This window comes from Erpetoichthys calabaricus, chromosome 2 (assembly GCF_900747795.2).
Source record: "Erpetoichthys calabaricus chromosome 2, fErpCal1.3, whole genome shotgun sequence".
NCBI classification, from domain to species: domain Eukaryota; kingdom Metazoa; phylum Chordata; class Cladistia; order Polypteriformes; family Polypteridae; genus Erpetoichthys; species Erpetoichthys calabaricus.
This window is the reverse complement of record NC_041395.2, coordinates 284,511,030-284,537,302: the sequence shown is the minus strand read 5'-3', so window position 1 is coordinate 284,537,302 and position 26,273 is coordinate 284,511,030. Positions and strand designations below refer to the sequence as shown.

Genomic DNA, 26,273 nt, shown 5'->3' with positions numbered 1-26,273 from the left:
CAAATATTCCACCAGATATAAACAGTGAGTTGTAACAATTTCACTTGGAGACGCTGTTGTGGAGCCAGGTTTCATTCAAAACAACAACACAGCAGTCTTTCACTTCATGCTGCGTACAGTATGTAACTGTAGCCATAGATAATCCAGCTGATTTTCCAAGGATCAAAATTTAGTGAGCAAAAGCAATGAGATGGTCGGTCTGTTCGGATTTGCTTTTAGCCTAGCATGGATGCCAGCCCTCTCTCCTTGCTTTCGTCTCCTCTCACACTGCGTCTTGCATGTCTTAACCTGGTCAGCTTTATCAGACCACTCCGGAGATCTCCACAGCAGTCGGAGGCTGAGAAAGCTCCTATTTCAATACGGAAAGTCTGTAATCTTCCACAAGCTTTTCAAGATTTCACTTTAAATAGTCAGCAGCATCTCTTGATCATACCTTACACATGAGATACTCAGGGCACTCATGACAAACATGACAATAACGACAACATGCACTTTTTGCAAGACCTAGAGAAGCCACTGCGTCTATTCACTCCACCATGATGGTAACCTGCTACTCTCATTATAAGGATGAAATGTTTGTTTCACCTGGTGTCCAAAAAGTCATGTAGCTCTTGTCAGTCCTCTATGGCCACTCCAGAGGGGGGTCAGGCAGCTTTTGCTCCAGCGGGGTCACCTCAGGAAACATTACATGCTTCCAGCAAAGCTGTGACTCTGGGCTGATTCCCCTGCCTACTGCACCTCTAGCACATCAGGATTACCACAACAGCATGCAAATTTATTTTCTGTCTCTGCTTTTCTGTTAGTGTGGATCTCATTCTCTTTTTGAGGTTTCATTGGAGAGTCTTACCCTCTCTGTGCCACTTCTGAAGCATCCTTGCCAAGAATTATATACACAGTCATCTACTTTATTTATTTTCAAACGTACTCTGTTAGTGGTCATGGTTAAAGGTTTTACATCTGCTTGATTTGTTGCTGGCTATATTTTGGGAATCTTCTACCTTGTTTTGTTTTCCACTTTCTGCATTGATTTGCAGTTTTGCATTAAATTGTTTGCATAGAACTCTGAGCAATATAGTAATGAGAAGAAAGCTTTGAAAATAGACTGTTGCGGTGTCATGGTTAGGTCTGGGTTCTGCCCATAGCCTTTCCTGTTTGGTGTTTTGTAGTGTGAAACCACTTTGTAGTGGTGAATCGCCATTCCTAACAATTAAGTTCAGCATTTTACGTTCCGTGAGATCTATACCTTTGGGTCCTTTCTAGATTAACGTAATGGTAATCCATTATTTTTCAATTTCTGATGGATGTTGTTTCTGACTACAAAGATGACAACAGTGACTATTTGTACTGTTCAGCTCTCTAGAATTTTTGGTACACTATATTAATTCCCAAGGAGCAAGGTCAGCCATTGTATAGCACCCCTGGATCAACTATCAGGTTAAGGGCCTTGCTCAAGTCCCTACCGGAGTAGGATCCCTTCTGGTAGTTAAAGGATTTGAACCGCAGATCCTTAGCCTAGTAATATTAAGAGTTAACAATTATGCCATACAACCGCTTACAATATGAAAACACAGGAAAAAAGTGATGCTCCGATTGATTGGGTGCTGCTTTCAATCAGCTGCTTTTTACTCCAATTATTTGAACAGGAGTCAAGAAACTATTTATTGTTATGCTTTTCTAAGTATTACAGCAATGAAGTTGTAATGCTCCACTAGGCAAACTACTTGAGGAATTATTGTCTCAAATATGTTGTCCAGCTGAACTGTGAGTGGAAGAAAAAAGGGCCTGCAACTAACTCAGATTAAAAAACAGACACTTGCCTTCTACTGAAATATGTCCTTTAATTTGTACAGAAACACGCTGTATGAGGGTGTACAGAGAAGAAGCCTCTGTTGATAAAGCAACTAACATTTTGATTGAGAAGAGGAACAAACTGTTTTAAAAAACACAGAGAAGCTCATATCGATAAAGAAGAATATGGCTCTTCTACTTAGTAAACAATAGGCTTGTTAACTTAAGGCACAAATTAAGTTACTTTATTTATACATTTGTTAAGTCTCATAGCCTTGTATCTTCTTGGTAAACATCTTAAGAACATTTTATTTTATTGGACTTGTGGGTTTTTACAGTGCCACATATGGAGGGGGGACCCAAAAATCAGCTATGTTATGGTTAGGCCTGGGTATCATAGGCCTACAATCTTCTTAATCTGTTTTACAAGGGGCATTTTTGATCGAGATGCGTCTTTCTGACATCTATTCTTCTATTTTTTCTACAAGACAAAAAGGCACATCAGGTAATTGTAACCATCAAAGACAATGATGGTCATGTTTTTAACATTAATGGACTTATTAAATAGAGTTTCTGAATGAACAGACTGTTAATCATCAACATTACAGCAAACTGCTGAGGTGTCTTTGGGAAATCATTAGAACAAAACAAACAAACAAACCAAAAAAAGGCACATCTTAAACCGTGGCACATTACAAAACTGCATTTTGCACAACAACTGAACCAGAACAGCACACCAGGATACACCATCTTATAAGTCCAAGAGTTTTTGTAGTTGTAGTTTTGCACCTCCTGGATTTGTTAGATCATGCTCTCTGTTACATTTGTTCCTGGAATTAAAATTAAAATTGACATTGAAGGGCAGACGATTTCCTACCATGTTAAAAGTCCACGAAAAAATTGCAGGAGGCTCTAGACATGGCAACAAAATATGAGTAAAATAAATATTTCCAGTAATGGAAGAAGCACTGGGACAAGGCTATTAGATTTCAAGAGTGTATTGTTCCGTAAAAAAGTATAATAAAGTCTATAGTAAAATATAATAAAGGTCCCCCTGTATATTATATATATATACAGTATATACCTGATGTACACTATATGTGTTTTGCCTAATGATTTGTGTACATGTTTTATTATTAAAAATATGTATTTTTAAGGGATTTTATTTATTTTAATAAAAAGTTTTATTTAGGCTATAGTATTTGATTTTCGTTAATGAAAAAAATGAACAAATAACACCTGTGGTCTACAGTTCATGTATAAAAATACCAAGGGCGACAAGAGGACATGAAGGTTACATATGGCTAGTTATGAAGGACCTTAGTGAAAAAAAAAAAATTAAAGAAAAAAATCAGTACTGTAATCAGTCAGTTATCGGGATTGGCATGAAACCTGATCAGAGGACTTGCACACATATGTTTAACGTGGGTCTAATATGTTTAAATTATTACTTTGCATGCCTAATGTATATTTTAACCCCCTCCCCCTCCATAGTTATGCCAGAAATAGAGAAGATTACCTAGTACACTGTATGAGCACAGACAAATATCATATGACACCATACCGTACAGCATTTTCTTGTACTGTTGAGCCAAATCATGTCTCTGTGTATGTTTTTCTGTTTTGCTTATAAGTTATAAAATATATTGTAATAAATTAACCTGTCTTGAAATCAATTGATCACTGTTTAATTTATACAGTACCTTTTATTGAACACTCTATCATATACGGTAACAATTTATAATGTATAAGAAAATACAATCAATACAACCAGATAAGAAAAGAGAGAACTAAAAATATGACACTTCAAAATGGAATCAGTATAGGGAAAAATCTTAAAATAAAAACAAAAAATAAATGTACATAATAACTAAATGCACTGTTGGAGCGAACAGAGAAAGTGGGGTTGAAAGAATAAAAACAAATCTTAACCAACCATATTGAGATCAGCCATGTGATATGCATAGTTACTAGCTACCAAAAGCCTATTAGACTTGAAATACAATGGTAATATGAGAGACCAGAGCTAAAGATGCTAAAGGAGACTATTGTGTACATTTTTTCACTCAGGAGGTAGTTTTTAAGTTTACATATTTACATTTGTGTTGCTGATTTTCTAAATTTTTGTCAAGCACATTTAATTGTCATTGGTTGCCTGATAACTAAGAAATGTGAAATGCATCTTTTCAGACAAAATAATCCTCAGTATACTACAATTAATTTCCATCCATCCATTATCCAACCCACTGAATCCGAGCACAGGGTCACGGGGGTCTGCTGGAGCCAATCCCAGCCAACACAGGGCACAAGGCAGGAACCAATCCCGGGCAGCGTGCCAACCCACCGCAGTACGATTAATTTCAATTTTTATTTTGCATATGAAAATTTAAATTCTAAACAATCAGCAAAACAGTTTAGATGAATATGCAAGCAAGATGAATATTCATGTAGATGATACAGTGAATTAGCATCCCCTCCCTCCTTAATATATGTTTATGACAAACCACCACTATAAAGTAACTATCTTTAAATGCTTGCTCAAGCATTTTTCACTGGATTTGAGTGGATAATATACATATACTCAGTCCTGAAAATGCATAGTTATGGCGTGCCGGTACTGGAAAGTAAACTAATAATTAATGGTCTTCATTCTTCATTTATACTCCTGTTATTTTTAAGTAAACTAAATCCTTTGGCGCTCTCCTGAATGCTAGTCTGCCCAGTTCTGTGGAGGCATCGTGAGCAAGCCAGATCCTGAAAGGCTTTGTGGCCTTGGAGTCCCGTCTCAGTGCCACATCGATAGACTATTTTTAGTGGTCGCTGGGCAGAGCAGCTCTGAAAGATAAATATAGACATTTTCCTGTTGAGGTGCATTCATGTGCTTCCAAGGAGACTGTCTTGTTTTCTTCCAAAAACCATTTTTAAAGTTTGTATACAGATGCCCCATTACTCCTGATTCTGTAAGAATTTGTTTAGCTAGAACGTCAGGTACTTCACCACATTAAAACTATTGCAATGTTGTTTAAAACACAAGACACCCTTTATTTTACTCATTGTCTTTCTATATGATCTCATTGTGCTTTCGATTCTAATCAATATACAAGTGTTTATATAGTGCATATATATTTTAATTATAATTGGAGAAGGGTAAGTAACTTAATTAGGGTCACACAATTAGTTTCTGGTATGGACTGAGCCAGAAACCTTAAGAGTTACAGCACCATGATTCAGCTACTTGTTTTTGGATTTTGTATAATTAAGGAAAACTAAAATAATGTAGTCAACTTCTGTCCTGAAACATTCTCTTAAGATACTGCTTTTAATTTATACATTTATCCTTTCACCAGATGTTTGTAATAAGTACATCCAATGGCAATTTTAATAATATATTGTAAAAGTGTGATTAGCATTTTGATTGGCATTACCTGTTTTTATTTATCATTGTGGTGGATAGTGGCAAATTGTTGTGTGTCACAGTACTTACACATGTGACAGTACTACTGCTACTACAATAGCTTGTATTGTAGAAACACAATAATGTCACAAAGGGAGTGTAGCCTCATGACAGGATCAATAAGAGACAAAGAAGTATTTGAAACAACACTTTCATGTTACATTTTATATTAAGGCTACATTCTGCCTTTTAAAATTTTGGTTTAACTTATATGAAAGTCACATGGGCTAACGGAGCAGAAGTCTGTACCTGATAAAAGCAGAGTAAAGATCTTGGAATCATAGTAGGACAGAAGAAGTAGACTCTAATAAAATGAATACATTTAGAGAAGCACAGTGACCGGCACAAAAAGTTTACTGCTCTGTTAACAGCACATCTATTGGCACCAAGCAAAGTCACAAGTTGTGGAGGACATAATGCTAGTAATATAGATATCCCACTGTGCCTTTTTGAATAAAAAAACTTTCAAGATGAATCCAGCTTGTAGAAGCTGCCACCCTAGTGGTCAAGCATCAGCAGTTAGTCAAGGCTATAACTCTTGTGCCCTAGTGCAAATGAAAACAGATAATAGAGAAGGGGACAGACACTTGGAAGGCTCAGGTAAGATGGATAAAGAAAAAGACAAATGCATGATTATTAGGGTGTAAATGGTATCCGCAATCCACTTTAGACAGAGTCTATTAGAGTCATGAAACTGCTGGTTTTATTTTAAAAGAGTTACAGTTCCTGGCTTTGACTGAATTTCTTACCTAATAAGACTTATGTAGTAAGTCTGAAACGAGGCAGCAAGGTGATGTAATGGTTAGCTCTACCACCTAACAATGCATTAACAAAGGTTACAATCCCAATTCTATTATTTCCTTTGTTGGGTTTTCACATTCACTTATGTCATGCTCAAATAGGGATGAACTCTTGGGTAAATGGATATAAATTAAAAGTAGATGCTTCCACATTTGTGGTCTCCTAGTTCATGAAGCAATTCACGTCCCAGCATGTGAAGATTGAGTATAAAAATGTTGGTTGGGTGATATGACCTATAATTATAACCAGCTTTGCTTGAAAATGAAACTGGAAGGACTTTAAAACCGACAGAATTTTGTACCACATTCAGAAGAATTTTCACATGTTTCTGTTGTCTCATAAGGAGCTGTCTTAGGTGATGGTGACAGGGAATATGAAGTAACTGGAGTCAGAAAACAACAGTTTTTGTTTGATGTATAATTCCTTGAATCTTGTGAACTGTACAAATACATTTTTAATACCTATAAATCACATATGTTTTATTATTTTTCCAACAAACATCTATGGTACTAAATTGTTGAATATTGCCTTTAAAAATTGTAGAACAAATTGTGTACAACACATTGCTCACAATGAATTTGTCATTCTACAACAGAATGTTAAAGTGTCCAAAGGTTTTCACATCCCACCAGTAAGAGATAAGCTGGTTTGGAAAATGCATTCAAGATTGAACTATTGTATTTATTAAAAATATGTATTTTGAAAATATATACTTTATACATGTGTCAGGGTCTTCAGTTTTGAATATTTTTTGCATCTCACCTAGGAATTAACTTTGCAAACGTTTGCCTCTGTTTGGGGTTTTCTACCTCAAGGAATCCATTGGCTTATTTTATTCTTGAGTAACTATTATGGTAATGATTTTGATTTTCTATTTGAGCTGTTTTAACGCCACAATTTTTGAATGCTGTGGCGCGGACTGTCCCGGTTGTATGTTTCCTCATAGCTTATGGCAGTGTCAATCACTATGCTGCAGGATATTGAAGGTCATTGGAGAGTATACTTCCTCATCTAACTACACAGATTCCAAAACCATTCAGACTTATAGAAAACATTTCTTTGTTTCATTTGTCTGGTTTTTGAACTCTCTACAATCTTTCTTGCCTTTGGTTATGTCTAGTGATTCTTGCCTTTGGTTACTCATAGTTATTCTCAGGGTTCTGGTGTTTTCTGTGTTCTACACACCCTCTGAAGCAGAGCTCTTGTACCAGATGTAAACAGTGACTAGACTCACAGAAAACATGCAGATGTACTGCATAATACAGACTTATTTAATTGAACAAAATAAAAAAACACTGGCTGCTTAATGCAAAAGCTAATATGATGTTTGGGACAGAAAGATAACAGGAGCACTTGTTTGCATAATGTGCTTACAAGTATAAGTAGCTGCTAGTACATTCAATAAAACCTTGCAGATGTAATAATAGTTTCAATAAGAAAATTAATTTTCCTGACAAAATTGAGATGGGCTTTGTAATCACGTAATCATGTTCTCTGTGCTACTCATTTAATTAGCTTTCGCTCACTTTTTTTGAAATTAGTAGAAGAAAATTAAAAACTGGCTATAAATGTTAGGTTGATTCAAAAACGACTCTAGAGCTGTCCAATGATGTTGCTGACAACTATCATGTTTCTCTTACATACCTTTTTCATTCTTATACTAGACTTCTGAGCTTCTTTACAACAGGGACACCAGAACCAAACCTCACTTTAAAGTAGGGTTGGTCTCTGTGAAATGAAAATAACACATGGCTGCTTTGGTGACATTTCCAAAATTAGCGCCTTTGGCCTGAGACAGTAGCTCTTCATGTGTTTTGCCATTGGGTTCAGGTGAAAAGGTGCTCTGTAGCCAGATTCTGATTCCTGAAAAATCTTGTGGTCATAGCATTCATGAAACCTGCTTTCTTTTTCCGCATTTATTGTAGAAACATCTAACACAGCAAATTGTGCTGGACATCACTTTGTTGTCCATCCTTGACTGGTAAATTCGTCTCAAAACAGAAGTGTGAACAGGAAATTAAAAAAAAAAATGCTGCCCTTTATTCTGCCAAGAATAAGGTTGATAGAGATAGTCTGTTACGGAGGAAAGATGGTGCCAGGAGGGAGCTGTATGGCATCATTTATCTATGTTAAAGGAAAGGTGAATTGTTTGTGTGATAAAACATGTCGGATATAAGACATTCACAACTTTCAAGTGCATAATTAATTCTCATAAAATAAAATATCTAATGTGTAAAAACATTACCATTAATGTACCTGTGTCAAACAAATATTTTATATAGCACCTTTCACAGAATGCAATAATTTGAATCTTTTTTTGTTCATTTACCCAAAACCATAATGTATGTAATGTAACCTTACTATTGTATTTATCTCTTTGTAAGCCTCATAGAACCAGTGCCATCGGTTCAAAAGCCCACCTAATCTATTGCTTTTTGGGCTCTGTGCTTACTTCCAGCATGAATACAAATTCAACTTACGATACCTCCTTCTACCACCTGTTCCACAGTCTCTAGAAGGCCAAACAACTGTGATTATTTGCTAGGTCCATAGAAACAATCAATGGTCAATGTTTTCTTTGCAGCATTCAAAGCCACACTGAAGCAACCCTTCATTCACTAGCACATATTCCCACTGTGCTACATTTAGTGAAGTTCATGCGAGTATCCACACACCTGCCCAGGAGTACTCAAAAATAAAAGGAAAGCCACCCCCAATTGGGAATCCTCATTTCAGAATATATTTCACAGGTCATTTTCAATATTCTGTTTGAACTCTAGGCTTCTCCTTTCTAGTGGACTTCTACAAGGCAATGCTAGTTTCCATTGCCAAGACCTATTATGTCTGAATTTTTTACTGTCATGCCTGTCACTCACCCTGCACTGCACCTGACCTGGAACTGTCACAATATGGATGATGAAGGAGCCCCCATTTTGACTCTAAATAAATATCCTCTGCATAAGCCAAATAGGTAAACAGGCCTAAATAGTACCACGAAAAATAATGACAGAACATAAAAAGGTATAAAGGAGTGTGTCAGGTAAATTAATTTATGCTTTGTTTATTTAATAAAATGAATTTTTATACATTTTAGTTTTATCATGATTTCTAGATGTCGATTTCATTGCATGTTTATTTATAAAGCACTTTAAAACAATAGGAGTTGAACCCAAAGTGCTGTACAAACCATATACCAAAAAGTAAGCATTTAAATAACAATAAATAAAACAAATGACAGATAAGGATGGCATTCAAGAGAGAAATAAGTGACAATACATGTTTTGGAAACCCACCAATAACTTGATCATTCTGTCTTTGTCTTCACAGACATTTTTTTCTAATGTTGTGCACAATATTTTTGGTTAACTTATAGAATTGTTCCTAATTCACCAGTAGATTTTGTATGTTATTTTGCAATCCATCACTTTTCAAAAATTTATTTAGAATTAATTCTAAAATGTTTTTACTGAAGTTCCCCATTATATTTTTATTCAGGGATGCTTATTTATTATATTTATTTACTGAATTAAGTGTGGTTGGTTTGAATAGTCTAAGCATTGCATGATTTTAGTAAGGGTACAGAAATTCCGACTTTTTGTTATTTACTTACGAAAAATTGAAAATCTTTAAACATAATGTGTATATTTTGAAGCAGACAATCAACTTCATCGTGATATTGTTATCTTGCTTTTATGAAAATATATATGTTAGTATGTGTTTTCTTTGTGATGATGTTTGAAAAGAACAGAATCTCTTTTAAACACACATATACAGTATATGTATATCAGCACATTGAAATCTGTTATTTATATTTACTTGTTAGGCTGACACCATTATCCAAGGTGACTTACAACATTTATGATACCATTAGTTACAGTTCTTTTGGTTTTCCAGTTGGAGCACAGGCAGGTGACTTGCTCATGGTCACAGAGATGTCAGTAGGGGGATTTGAACCCACAACCTCGGCGTTTGAAATCCAAAGCCTTAACCACTGCACCTCCTGTCACTCGTATGATCCATAATATGCTTTTGATGTTTTTGCATTTTTTAGTTTCTATGGCAGTGTAATGAATGTAGCTTTTAAATGCTTTTTTGGTATCTTTTAGTTGAATGTGTAAATGTATTCATGTCTTCTTTGTTAGGCACCATGTTTTATGTAAGGCATTTTTATACTGTAAATAGTGCATCCATCTATGCTCTTACAACAGGGAGTGATTAGTGTTAATATAATATTGCGTTGTTTTTTTGAAAAAAAAAGTAATCAGCAGATATGAATACTATATTCTGTATAACTTTACATACATCTACTCTGTATATATAAAATCCTAAGCCTAAAAGTGCAACGATTTTTTGCAAAGTTTTTATGTCACGTTTTTATGTCACATTTTTTGTCATGCTTTAAATCAGGCTTATTTTAAAACCTTCATATATATGTTTGGTGTCATTCTTTTCAGAATTTATCACTTTAATGTGTTGTTTTTAGATTTTCAGATTCTTATTACGTTTTTAAATTATAAACTAAAATATCAAGAACTCATGTCCCATGAGACGGGACTTTGTGCCAAAAGATTTAACCACTCCCGGGGCTGGAAATAAAAGATAAAGAGTAGATGACAAAGACAGATGCTGTACAGGCTTTTAAATGTTCGAAGCGTCGCACGAGATGCAAATCACATGGCACGCCAGCAGCTGATCAAGCAAAGAGGAGGTAAAAAAAAAAAATTGTATTTGTTTCCCATTGTATTACCATTTAAGAAGGGGTTTCATAGGAGCGACCATGTCTCCTTGGGGTGTGTTCAGCCTCCCTCTTTACAACACAAGCGGCAGAGACACGAAGTGGCTGGTGTGTAGCGCAGGCCAGGGGGGTTGGCAAGCAAAGTGAGCAGGGGGTAAGCCCCTAGTAGCAATAAATCTAAAAATACACAAAGATCACAAAAATTGAGGACCATTATATTCACACAGGTGAAAACACAGAACATTCATTTAAAGTAAATAACAGACAAAGAAAATGTTTTATTCTGTGACACAACCTAGGAAACTGTAAGTACAGTATACTGTACATGTATAGATAAAGTAAACAAGGAAAACAAAAAAGTTCACAACAAAACAAAACAAACATTAAACTTGAACAAAGATACTCATATTTATGTAGGAGGCACAGAGAAAAAACTAAACCAGAAGCAAGATAAATAACTGACAGTAATCGCTATATGAAAATTATTTTGATTTCATAAAATTACAGTATCTATATATTACATAACTGAGATAAAATAATATTTTCCAATTTTAGTTGCATTTTGGATAATTTTATAGCTGCTTGTTTTTTATGTGTTCTTTTTAATTGGTAACTTAAAGAAAATTAACGTGCCTTTCCTTTTTAAAAACACGTTATTCTTAGAAACTGGAAATAAGCATGAAAATATTTACTCCAGTGGATATCATGGATGAAAGCTGGTTGTGCATATGACCACTAACATACCTGTGGATCTTTGTCATTGTTTCTATTACTATATATATATATACCTTTGTGTATAGTGCAAATGTCTTCCATAATGTGCTTTTTAGTAACATTATACTGTGTTTTCTCTTCACAGCCAACAAAGCAAATAAGTAGTTAAATAGTACTATGAGAAAAGCAAGGGCATGTGAGGACGTTTTTAATTATATCTTTGATCTTTGTATGTGGTGTCTTTACCAAAAGCATACTAGTCTACTGTAAATCTGCATGTTTCATCTTCTGTAATAGCCATTTTCTTTATTTTCACACAATGCTCTTGGCAAACTGAAAACAGAAAATTAAAAAAAAAAAAACACCATGGTGCTTATTCAATCGCTAAACTGTCTAAAAAGTCTACAGAGATGATTTCCAAGCAGTCAATGAACTCATACTATAGAAAGTATATAAGAATGTCAAAAAGGTTTTAAGTTTGTGTCTTAAGTTATTCTTTTGAAATTGAAAAACACAGAAAATGTTTGCCCCACAAGAAAACAAGAAAAAAATAAACCAGGAGTCAACAGTATAAGCTAAAATTCAACATTTTGCCAGAAAACTAAAGCAAACAGTAAAGGCTCCGGAGAATGCTTTGTTTGACTGTAAAATCCTACCAGTTTCACTAATTAGTGATTTTAAAGACAATGGATGAAAATGCTATCATAGAATTAACTGTTAAAAATTATAAAAACCAAACAAGCATCAGAAATATCAAATCCATTCAGAAGCACTACATGGCCATGTACAACACGAACATCCCCTTGATTATACAGAATTAGAAATAGTTTAATTTGCTTAAACTGAAATAAGAATGGCAGAGATCTTAATTTTTGGACACAATTTGTACTCTCTTGCATTGTTTTAAATTGGAATGTTTTGTACAGTGGAAATTCTTAAAAGATTTTCAGATTCTAGAAATAAAGCACACTGTACTTGTTTATTTTATTTTTATTTTTACTGCAAATGTTTGCCAGAAGAAATACTGGTTTTTACAGGGATAATGACGTTGTTCTTAAAATTATATTATGTATTTTAAGCCCTTGCAGTTGGCTTTTAAGCAGATTTGTAACCATGTAATTAGGTAGGAAATTTGTTAAATACGATTATATATTTTGTAATTCTGACTGTTTTTTTCTTGACTTTACAAATATTGTCTATAATTTCATGCAATTACCTTGGCTACATTAAACAGCCAAACTCATTTCAGAATCTACTACTCAGACATGTTTTTAGATGTTTTTTTTTAGTAAAGCATGAAAATGCCAGTCAGCAAATTTAAACATTCTTCCTATTTTGCCCAGTATGTTTGTTAGTGTGAAACTCATTTAAACTATAGATCTGGTTTATTTTTTAACTTAATAAACATTACCAATGTAAAATAATGAGTAATGTATGAGTCATTGCAGAAGAATGTTTACTGCGGTGGCAGTGGCTCTAGAGGCCTGGGTTCAAATCCTGGCTCAAGCAATCTTTGTACGGATTTTCCATGTCTTATATCTTTTTCCTGTCTGATTTTAGTGCAGGTTAGGTTACCTGGCATCACTAAATTAGCTAAATATGTGTGTGTAGTTGAGTGTGTGTATGGCTGCCCTTTGAGAGACTGCTGCTCTGTCCAGTGTTTATTCAGTGTTTATTGTGCACAAAGCTACTCACACTGGCACTACCTGACAATCCAATGTCAATCTATTGAAATAAGAATTAAAATAATGGATGAAAGAAGAATATACAGTATCTTGCTTGACCAGTTGTGTAGGCCAAGCATGAAACAGACAGTAATTCTTGTTCCGTCCCTCATTTACAACCACTAAGGTACTTGGTTCTCTTCTGTCAGGTTACTTTATAGCCCATGAAACACTTCTCATGATAGTCGATTATTAAAAATGAATTCATCCAGTTACAAATTTTTAGAAACCTTATTCCTAGGATTGTATGTTTTTTCTTGTATAATCTTGAATCATCTACCAAATCAAAAAAAAAAAAAATGGCAGTATATTGCTCCGAATCTGTTTGTTGAGAACTTCTGCCCAAAAAGATTTTCAAGTCCCAGTAAAACACCCATGGTATTTCTACCTGATTATCTTAAAATGAACATAAGAGTTGATTATTTAAGGTGATGTAATAGCATTAAAGTCAAATCCCTCCCAAAATGAGAGTGGAGGAGGCCATTACAGGGTGAGTCAAAATTATGTTAACATTTGAATGGCAGAAACAATTTATTCACAAAACATACTTCATATGTGCAAGATGGTTTACAGGAATGTCTCAACCTGTTCACCATCATGTTCATACACATGTACCATATGTGGCACATAAATTGGCCACAAAAATTGTATATAAGTATATACACAGCAGTACCATTAGTGTTAACATAATTTTGACTCACCCTGTATTATCTTATTTTAAAACTAAAGTGTTTTTCAGATGGTTTAGGAAAGAAATGCCCATTATGTAAGGTTTAATTGCACTAGAAATGTTAATTATTTTGAAATGGGACATCATCAATAAAGTTACCAGTAAACCGTAACTCCTAACTACTATATATAAGAAAATGTGTTATTTGGAATTTCATGTGTGATACACGCTTTGCTAATACTGTATTCTATCAGCTTTCTAATGCCCTCATCTAAGAATCAATGCATTAACTGTGCAAAGATGTGAATTTGAGAAAAAAAACAAATATCTGCAATTTTCCTTTCTGCAGCTATTGCTAAAGGTAAAAATTGTCTTTGTTCCAGTCACTTTCTTGTTCTACTTAAGCAATCGAATGCTACACAGCGGCCACTGGCTGTATCTTAAGACCATTCAAACACTCTGTTTCATACATCTTTACAACCTAAAGAAGATTTACTGAACTGCTTGCAGAATCTGCTCGTGGTAAGTCACAGGACATCTCATATCTGATGAACAGTGGCCAGGGTCCAAACATATCCCATATCTTACGTGTAAGCGACATTACGACATTCAACATCTTTCACAAGATTTTTTTGTGAATGTGAAAGTAATTAAGTGCTCTTGGGAACTCGCAATTCGGGTTAAAACCACATAATGTACACCTGACCCTGCTGATCATAGCAACATGTTGCAAGTTAAGAATGTAGCTGTACTGTGTACAATAAATTTGAACCTGAACAACCAAACTACTAAATACATGAACCCCACCTTACTTCTTTGTTAATAAGGTTTCATTTCTACTGTCATGCAAAAGTCAACATAGCTGTTCTTCCCACTCCTCACAATTTTTGCAATGATAAATTCTTTTGGAAGAGAAATAGAAGATTTGGACTTCCAGGTTTATGCAACTTGCTGCGCCATAAAATATGTTCTTCAGAACAGAAAGTGAACCTCCTCAAATTTCCTACTACAAAATCAAAAAGCCATGTTGCTGTGCATTGTGGTAAACATTATGTTAATAACTGTATTCCTCTGGAGTTTATTTTTAATAAATGCAGAAATTATTTGATTTATAACATTTTCATTAATGTGAACTTAACAAAAACAATTGTTATCCTGCTTGAGGGGTTGTCTGTTATCGTACTGGCTGTCAATTTTGTCAGGCGCCTCCACAGCTGTGCGAACACTGCGAGCTCCATCCCTCATATCTTCCGCAGATGGCGAAAGCCAACTCTGGCTTTGCACCATTATCTTTCCTGCCTTCTAAACTTTTGGTGGTAGCAGAATCTTGGAAAATAAAGGAACAGTCAAATCGAAAGGACTGACAAAGAAATAAGATCAGTACTCAAAACAGCTGTTTATTGACAAATCACCATTAACTAATGAGTTTTATAACACATTTTTATATACAAGTGTGTAATAGTAGGATTTAATAGTTCACACCTAATTAGTGATGCCTTGTGGCATCAGGCTGAGCCTGGGGCTTTGAAATTCGTAAAAGTTTTAATACATTAATCCAGAAGCATTCTTTTAGTTCAATAATAAATAGTAAATTCAACATAAACATTGAAGATTATGGGACAGTATATTCACATAACTGTATCTTTTGACCTTCCAGTTTTTGTAGCTGAAGCATGAAACCTCATAGCTGTTATCAAAAGTTTTAGCATGAGCAGTTGGAACAGCTTAGCTACCAGTTAACTAAACATGCTTGACAATGTGAACGGTCTACAGTGAAATGAAATATGTGCATTTGACAAGATGTATGCCATTGTCTTGCCTCTGTACAAACAGGAAAAGTCACTTGGCATTTGTTGTATGTGTCTCTTACTTCAAGTGTCGGACCTGATGTGAAAAGGGGGTTATCAAATCTCCTTAACCTAATACAGTGTGGCAAAAGGCCAAAACCTGTGATGTGCTGCATGTTGGTATGACGTGCAAGTTCATTTTTCTGTACTTTGTACATCTGACAATAAATTCTGAAGTACCAAACTAATTTTCCAGTGTAGAGCTGTAGGATACTGGAAATTGTCCTGAAAGTACAGAGCATTAAACAGAGGCTGACTCTGGAAGGTATGTCGGCCCACCACAGCACATATATACACATAGGCATCCATAGTCAGTCATACAATCCTGGTTTAGGTGAACAGCTAACCAAACATGCAAGTCTTTGGGGTGCAAGAAGAAACCACAACACTGACATTTATGTCAGGAACAAAATAACATGCAAACTCCACTCAGAGTCATGAGGCAGGAAGCCTTGAACATTACACATTGTGCCCCAGATTTATTCATCTCTTCATAATTTTTAAATGATTTCTTTTAAATTGTAACACTCTAGATTTTGAAGCATAAAGCCACTACTACTATCAAGCTAGTGCAGTTGTTTTTATGTGACTATTTATAATGAATAAACATAAAAATGTTATTATTTTTTTACTTTTACAATAGTTATGTTCATACTGTACTTCTGATGCTCACTAAGATAATGTGGAGTTTGACAAATAATACAGAAAAAAATATGATCTTTAATTAACAAGAATGAATTTTCATTTTGTTTACACATACTCAAATATTATGTCCCTGGATTCTATATGTTATTGAGTAAACTCTCTTACATTTAATTTTACATGACATGTTATACTACCAGTTCCTTTACAGTGAAGTTGAAAACATAAAGCTCAATGTCAAATGCAGGCTTTAAAAATAAAAAGATTTATAGTTTGATTCACATATATTTTTATGGATGTTTATAATTTAAGGATATGTTGTACATTTAAAAGATTTTTGCCTTGAAATTAAAACTGGCCACTTCGGACCCTCAGAACAAATGTGTTTATGAAATTGGCAGTGTGGAGCAGACAGTAGAGTGTAGTGTTAAAAAAAAACACAAAGTTTTCCTTGGAAAATAAAAAAGACTGTATGCGTTTAAAAAAAGACATGGCAACGTAATGTTTCAGCTTTTGGTTTTTAATTATAAAGGAGGTAATGTATAAACAGCAAAATATAAGGTTAGAATAAGAAGCAAATAAGTAATTTGATAACTCGGGGCTTCTCTGAATCAGAATCAGACTCACAGCACTGATGCTGTAGATCCTAGTGCCGTACGTAGCCTTCTGTTTCTGTGGGTGTCTGTGATACCCTGTCATGTCAAGTACTTAAAAAGTTGTGCTTGTTATGATCTAATTTAGATACAGTGAGGTACCCAGTAAAACTGGGCTAAACATTTTATGCCTAACACTAAAATTCATAGATTAATAGCAGCACCAGGGAAATGAAAAATAACACTTGGTAAGAACAGTTATATTATCTGCTTACTAATCAGCACATACTCCCAACCTCCTCCTCCTTCTCTGTGTTATTACATTATTCTGATTTTCATCATGGAGTCTTCTTCTTAACCTACTGACTGAGAGTATATTTTACCCTTGAAACTTTACGAGGCAGCAATTTCTACTCCTTTCATCTTTAAAGGGCTGTATTGCAGCAGTGACTTTACACTATAAAGTAAATTACAGCTGGACCTTGGTCTTCCAATTATTGTCGAATGAAGCAGCTCACTGTTGAAAGATGACTTGCTGAAGATTACTTCATGAAGTAATGACTGTGACAGGATTTGCAGCCTGAACCTTCAGCTTTCACACTGCTTGTATTACTAGCACTCCCTTACTATTCAGTAGTTATGAAGACAGTATGCGAAAGAACTCATATTACTGCTTTTATACCTGTTTTATATGTGTGTTATGTTTGCTGCCTTGTGCTGAATGCCACTGGAATAGTCCCAGTGGCCCTACAGTGAACAAAGAGTAGTAGAAAACAGGTGAGAGAATGGAAAACCCAGATGTTAGGTGTTGATTGGTAGAATACTGTAAAATGCTCAAACCTATTTAATACTATTATGGGTTATGGGGAGCTTTTTAGTCATAACATCTGAAAGTCTAGGTGCAAAAAATCCAAGACAGTTTCAGTAATATTGTAGTTACAGTTTAACTATCCTACTGCATATTTATGATTTATAAGACAAGGTTACCATAATCTGTCTTCCCATAATGCAGTCTCATAGGGATTAGAATGTATGTTAGTGCTTTAAAATCTGCAATAGGAACTAACAGATGGGGCTAAATTAATACAATGTTACTAACCAGCAGATGAGAAAAAGTCTGAAATCAGTAAGTATTGGCATCAGTTTAGCACTTTATAAATAAATAGTTCTTAATCATTGTTGTACATGACTATAATAATCCTTACCTGTCTTTACTTCAATGAAAATGTGTCATCTCTAAATAAGGACTAAAAATCTTTTAATCATTAGCGCATCAAAGAATACCATGTTGCTTAATTTGCCATTGTTATACTATATATGCATTTTTGCTATCAGAGTAGCTGCTTATCCTGTGACATTAAGTACATTTACTTTTTGTTTGTTCTGAACCTGAACTACCGCATTAATAAGTACTGAAGCAGACATATTGTATTTATACTGTAAACTGATGCATGTTCATTCTAAGCAACACTGATGGGAAAATGTGATAAAGGTGCACATATACTGCAATACTTTGATCTTCAGAAGACCTTTAAAACAGATCTTGCCACTGTCAAAGATACTATCATTCAGCCCATACTGTCCTGCCCACTGATAAATATGAATTGACTCACCCACCTGAATATTTTTACATTTTATTGCTATACAACATTGAATCACAGTAGATTTAATTTTACTTTTTTGGCATTGATCAACAGAAAAATTTTCGAAATGAATTACAAATATAAAACACAAAATAATTCATAACATAAGTATTTATACCCTTTAATATAACACACCTGAAACATCACTGGTATAGCCAGTTGGTTTTAGGAATTGCAGAAGTAGTTACTGTAAATGGAGATTACCTGTCTGTTAAGAGATTTCAGTTAGTTGTAGTGTAAATGAACCTACTGTACATATAGAAAGTCCAACTTATGGTGAGTCAATATCATGGCCTAACCCGCACAATGAAAATAAAAGAACACTTCAAGCAATTCTGTGAAAGGGAAATTAAAAAGAATATATTAGGGAGTGGGTAGAAACAAATTTCCAAATCACTGAAAATCCTTTAGAGTCCAGTTAAATCAATCATTAAGAAATTGGAATAGTATAACATAGCTGTTAATCTGGCAGGAGCAGGCTGTTCACCAAAACTGAGTGACCATGCAAGAAGAAGGCTAGTGAGGAAGCCACCATATTATAATTATAAAGGAGTTAGATACTACAGTGGCTGAATTCAGAGAGACTGTGCATGCGACAACTGTTGGATGGGTGCTTCACCAGTCGCAGATTTATAGGAGACTTGCAAAGAGAAAGCCACTGTTAAAAATAGATGTCAGACAGATGAATGTTAAATGGTCTAATAAAACCAAAATTGAGTTATTTTGTCCATCAGACGTAAAGCCATGCTTGGGTAAGCCAAACATTGCACATTATCAAAAACACCCCATCCCCACCGTGAAGCATGGTGGTGGTAGCCTCATGCTGTGGGGATGCTTCTCTATAGCAGGCCCTGAATGGCTTCTGAGGGTGGAGGGTAAAATAAAAGCAGCAAAACACATGGAAATCCTGAGGGAAAACCTGCACCATGGAAGATTTATTTTCTAACAATACTAGGACCCCACTCCTGGAGTGGCTGAGTCAGAACCCAGGTCTCAATTTAATTGAGAATTTGTGGCTGGATTTCAAAAAGGTTGTTCACACAGCATCCCCATGCAGCATGACAATGTTTGAGAAGTTTTGCAAAGAAGAATTGGAAACATTGCAGGATCTGGATGGTTGATAAAGACTTGGGCACATAGACTCAAGGCTTTCATTGCTGCCAAACATTCATCTGCTAAACACCAACTTGAAATGGGTGAATACTAATATAATCAATTATTTTATGTTTTATTTTTGTAATCAATTTAGACCACTTTTTCACATTGACATTAAAGAGTCTTCTTCTGTTAGTTTCTGTGATTTAATGTTGTACAATGATAAAATGTGAAAACTTCCAAGTGGGGAATGCTTTTTATAGACATTATGTAGGGTCAGATGGCATAAAGATATCACATTTATAATGCTTCAGTACATTTTTTGACTTTTTTAATAATGGAATATATTCACCTCTGAGAATAATGAAGTTGAAAACTGGTTTGTTGCTTCACATTATTGGTTTTGATACTGGATTGTCTGCTGCCAAACAAGAGTCTGCCATGAAGGTCATGTTTAACAGTAGTTGGCTTTATCATAAATAACATGATTTAGGTATAATAGAAGTCATCTGATTGGACTTCATATACAGTGCATCCAGAAAGTATTCACAGCGCATCACTATTTCCACATTTTGTTATGTTACAGCCTTATTCCAAAATAGATTAAATTCATTTCCTCAGTATTCTACACACAACACCCCATAATGACAACGTGAAAAAAGTTTACTTGAGATTTTTGCAAATTTATTAAACATAAAAAAATTGAGAAAGCACATGTACATAAGTATTTACAGCCTTTGCCATGAAGCTCAAAATTGAGCATAGGTGCATCCTGTTTCCCCTGATCATCCTTGAGATGTTTCTGCAGCTTAATTGGAGTCCACCTGTGGTAAATTCAGTTGATTGGACATGATTTGGAAAGGCACACACCTGTCTATATAAAGGTCCCACAGTTGACAGTTCATGTCAGAGAACAAACCAAGCATGAAGTCAAAGGAATTGTCTGTAGACCTCCGAGACAGGATTGTTTCGAGGCACAATTCTGGGGAAGGTTACAGAAAAATTTCTGCTGTTTTGAAGGTCCCAATGAGCACAGTGGCCTCCATCATCCGTAAGTGGAAGAAGTTCAAAACCACCAGGACTCTTCCTAGAGCTGGCCGGCCATCTAAACTGAGCGATCAGGGGAGAAGGGCCTTAGTCATGGAGGTGACCAAGAACCCGATGGTCACTCTGTCAGAGCTCCAGAGGTCCTCTGTGGAGAGAGGAGAACCTTCCAGAAGGACAACCATCCCTGCAGCAATCCACCAATCAGGCCTGTATGGTAGAGTGGCCAGACGGAAGCCACTCCTTAGTAAAAGGCACATGGCAGCCCGCCTGGAGTTTGCCAAAAGGCACCTGAAGGACTCTCAGACCATGAGAGAGAAAATTCTCTGGTCTGATGAGACAAAGATTGAACTCTTTAGTGTCAATGCCAGGTGTCACGTTTGGAGGAAACCAGGCACCGCTCATCACCAGACCAATACCATCTCTACAGCAAAGCATGGTGGTGGCAGCATCATGCTGTGGGGATGTTTTTCAGCGGCAGGGACTGGGAGACTAGTCAGGATAAAGGGAAAGATGACTGCAGCAATGTACAGAGATATCCTGGATGAAAACCTGCTCCAGAGCACTCTTGACCTCAGACTGGGGCGACGGTTCATGTTTCAGCAGGACAACGACCCTAAGCACACAGCCAGGATATCAAAGGAGTAGCTTCAGGACAACCCTGTGAATGTCCTTGAGTGGCTCAGCCAGAGCCCAGACTTGAATCCGATTGAACATCTCTGGAGAGATCTTAAAATGGCTGTGCACCGACGCTTCCCATTCAACCTCATGGAGCTTGAGAGGTGCTGCAAAGAGGAATGGGTGAAACTGGAAGGGATAGGTGTGCGAAGCTTGTGGCATCATATTCAACAAGACTTGAGGCTGTAATTGCTGCCAAAGGTGCATCGACAAAGTATTGAGCAAAGGCCGTGAATGCTTATGTACATGTGATTTCTCAGTTTTTTTATTTTTAATAAATTTGCAAAAACCTCAAGTAAACGTTTTTCATGTTGTCTTTATGGGGTGTTGTGTGTAGAATTCTGAGGAAAAAAATGAATTTAATCCATTTTGGAATAAGGCTGTAACATAACAAAATTTGGAAAAAGTGATGCACACTATATTCTTGTTTCAATAAGAAGGCAGTATTGAGTATATTAGAGTAAAACTGCAACTTAAAAACTAATAAGCTCTCACTTAAGGAAAGTAAGATGGCACACTTGAAATGCTTCTCTTATTTCACAAAGATCTCATCATCTGTCAGTATCTTCAAAATCCCAAATCAAGCCACCTTTTCTTGTAAAGTTTTAAAAAATATTATTATATTGTCAACCATGTTAATAGATATTTCTTAATATATGGTTTTATTACACCATAAGCTAGTATTACCTACACAATGACCCTATTGTTCTATATTACCAGTCACATTTCAGCAATTCTTAGTTTTTTTTTATTTTTCCTGTATGTCAAGCAGCAGGACAGAAGGTTATCCATACCACTTAAATATTTGTTCTGGCCTTGCACCCTGTGCTAGATGGGATAGGCTCTGGCAATCCCCGCAACCCTGTTCAGGACTAAGCGGGTTAGTAAATGACTGAGTGACCAAAGTTCAAATATGCTGCCACAGTACCATTTGAAGAAAATGTTGTAATGGTCAAAAAATGCATTCTCCATTGAAATACTCCTATTTTCAACATATATTTATATATATACATATAGTTTATATTAAAGTTTATAGTATAGTGTATAGTATATAGTTTATATTAAAAAAGTTTGTCTTATATGTTAGACAGACTTCAGTGAAGTCTGAACCTCAACTTTATAATTGCTTACATACTTAGTTTTTAAAGAGAGACACTCCTTTGAGAACATGAGATAAAATTATCTTGCCTACTCTTTTGCTCCAGATGGCTACCTTTTATCAACCTTGTACTCTAATAAGTGGAGTTTGTAAAAATATACAAAACAGCCTCTAATCACTGTCTGACCTGGCACATCCCTACACGAAGGAGTGAGGCCTGTGTACTATATTTTGAGACTTCCTCCTTCTGGAGGTAATCATTTATTTTTCTGCCTGTACCTTACTCATTGATCTAAAACACACGGTCCTCTCCATGTAGAGATGTCATGGCTTCAGCAATTTCATGGCCTTACCTACAGCAAGTGCACATAGCATTTGAAAGCCTTATTTCGGCAACATTTTAAAGGCTACATGAACAATTTCATCTTCATTTCTAACTATTTTTTCTCCTCTCAGCTTCCTTTCTTTCTCCTGTAGTACATTACAAGGTTCATCAGGTTTCATGAATTGACCCTCCCTACCTAGCACTATGCACACCAAAAAGCATTTTAAAAACCGTTAAGCAGACATTTCTTGCTATTCATGCTAATGATTAATGTAACAATAGCTTGAAGCCATTTGACTGCTGTTAGGATATCTGCTTGCTGCTTAGTCATTTTTAGTATAAATTGTCATTAGAAGAACAAAGGAGTGGCAAAGGGTCTGGGAGGAGAGTGATCTGTGTGGGCAGCAAGAGCCATCACATCTAGATAGCAGTGGCCCTGTTACCTTCAATAAATGCCTTGGACATCATTTTGTTAGTTATTTTAGATGTTATACAAGCATGGGCTAGTGCCACCATGATTTCATCATTTTAGAGAGTTCAGCAAGAATCCATTAGTGGGAGTCCCTGACCCTCTTCAGGGGGGTTAGGGCTTTTTAAGTAAAAATGAGTTATTGAGGATGATAGTTTGAATTAGGAGAGAGTATATTGCGGTGAGCTCCTGGGAAACCATTGACTGTGTAAAGTCAGATGAAATTGCTATAGCAGGGTGTAAATGGCTGTCCCAAAACTGACAACACTAAGCATAGAGATGGAGGGAAGCATCATGTGGTCTGGAGAAGAAGGACTGAGAATTGAGAAAAGCTTTTTAGTAGTAGGTAGATGGATAAGACATGCTATTTGAACGAATTCCAGAAAGACCAAAGGATGATTACTTCTTTTGTATGATAGTTTTGTGTTCTGTGACTTTTTATGGCTTCGTATTCCCTTGTCTGATTTATTTAATAGAAAATGCCCTTCCTTATGGCACCATGGTAGAAATTATGGAATAGGAGAAACTATCAAATTCATTAACAGTGCAAGTCCAATGCAACTCCTAGTACTCTTGCACATTGTAATGAAATGTCTAAAGCACTTGTGGCCATAGTAATTCCTTGGGAATGGTATTTGTGAATGCTGCTCATACTTTTAAATTGGACTTTGTCTGATGTGGAAACACTGGTCTGCCTGCCCGCAGTTACGCCCACACAGACTTTGTCCATGGTGAGAGTCACGTCAGCCTAGGACTCATTCATAGGCTTTCAGCTCAGTTGTGTCTCTACTGAAAACACACTGCTATACTGTTTAGCAGCATTTGCTCCTGTAATTTAGTGAGCTCTGTCTTTTGGCTGTCTTATGAAATGGCTGTAATTAGACATTCCCAGAGCAGCTTGCAATTACAGCTGTGCCTTGCTCTGTCAGCAAAATCCAGCAGCAGCAGTGGTGTGGAAAGCACTGAGCAAGCAGGTGGCATAGTGGATATGGGCTTGCTAAGAAGCTGTCTTAGAACTGGCAGGAAATGCATGATGACAAACAACCAGCAAACCAAAAAAAACAGAAACAGCAAATCAAGTTTCTTTTTGTCATGAACGCTTGTTACTCTAATGACTCTAATTTTTGTTTTGCTTGTGTGCATGTTCTGTTTCCAAATGGCACATACATTTTTGTTGTGTACAGTGTGTTAGATCTTGGATGTTTTTACTCAGACACAGTATACCACAGATTTCATATAAATTTTACATATATTATCCTCTTGATCTTATGCACATGGTTATGATCCTGTGCTTCCTGGAAAAGGAGACCTGGTACCTCACTAAAATCTGACAAAATTTGACAATAAGGACTTTCTTCTGTTTCTCGGATTTGCCTCACCCTCTACAGAAATGCAGGTCCATTCCTTCTCTAAGTGTGATTCTATTCAATGAACAGTAACAAGTCCACCAGGACTTCCATGCTTTCTTAATAGGGCATGCACAATTTTGTATCTTAGGATCCTTCAGTTGTGCCATTATATACATTATTGTTACTTTCTAAATACTGCATTAACTTAAGGTTTGTTTTTTATTATTTTTTTATTTCTTACAGTAAACTATTTTGCTACATGCCCTTATCTGATTTTTGTCCAGTATCATGTACCAGAAATTTTGATAACTATGGGACATCTGCTAATCCACATACTTAAGTGTCATTTGTGAATTTAATCAACTTGTTAGTTATATTTTTAAAAATTCGTTTATCTATATTAAATACAGAATTATCCCTATCACTGACGTAAGTGGGACACTGCTTTTAATATTCAGAGAACATCCCTTATATAAGTGCAGAAGCCACAGTTAATAACATTGCCTCTGATAAGAAAAATGTTTACAGGTACTAGTTTTCTAGTGTCTGGTCTGAGAGTGACAAGAATACGGCACATTATTCCCTTATAGTTTCTAAACCTGGAAAACAGGCAGCCGGTGCGTGTCCTTTCAATTTCAGGAATTGGGCACCACAACAAACCACAATGGCTTAAAGATGACCTTTTATCCTAGATGATTCAGATTATACTAAAACTGGGGACTTCCTGCAACAGGAAGGAAATCGTATTTGATTCTGGTGGGCTGTGTTATGAATTATGGTTTTCTTTATTTTTTTTGGTTGTTATAAGTTTTTCCTTGGTGTTGTTATTACTTGTCTGTGAGTTTTGGGATATCTAGATTCCAAGTATGTCTTTATTTTACAGTTTTACAATGATTTTGAATTAGTTAATTTATTTTTTTTGTAATAGCATCATTTTGGATGTTGCTATTTTAAAGTTTATTGAGACTTTTCACTTGATTAAAATCATCATAGTTTGTGACATCAATACTGTATACTTATGGTATAAATAAGGCAGTGATTGCAATGTTCAGTATCTCTCAGCAGATATTCCTTACAACAAAAACTTTATAGTTAGTCAGATTTAAAATGATTTTGACTTTGTTTCTGTATCAACCTAACTTTGACCTTCATATTTGCCTTGCACCCTTAATTTGATGCTTTGGTATTGTTTTGAATTCTAGTCATCACCTTCGCCTGTCTGTGACAATGATAACTGTCTTCTCCCTTAAGTGATTGTCTCCTGTTCTTTATTCTTAATGGTTGTGATACTTACAGGCAGGAGTAGACTCTTAGTATAGGAGGTTGAGGAGGATGTTGGGAGCAGACCCTGACACAGTGTGGTGCCGCACCCACCACATAACAAACCACCTCAGGAAAGAGAGGAAATGGTATAAGAGCTGGGCAATTAGGTGAATTTCCACGTGGGTATAATGTAGAAAAAGATTGCTGGTGTTAATGCCTAAGCAAGTCTGCCTGGTTATCTTCTTTTTTATGCGTTGCATTATTTTTTTTTTGTTAAATGCATTTATTATTTATAAAATGAAAGACTGCATTTTTGTGTGTTTATCATCTTGTGGTTCTA

General features: G+C 35.7%; 1 protein-coding gene across 1 annotated transcript in view; it reads left to right on the top strand.

Moving 5' to 3' along the window:
- The window catches only part of loxl4 (lysyl oxidase-like 4), a 134,138-nt gene that overhangs the window by 30,260 nt on the left and 77,605 nt on the right, over positions 1 to 26,273 (top strand). The window lies entirely within an intron of this gene.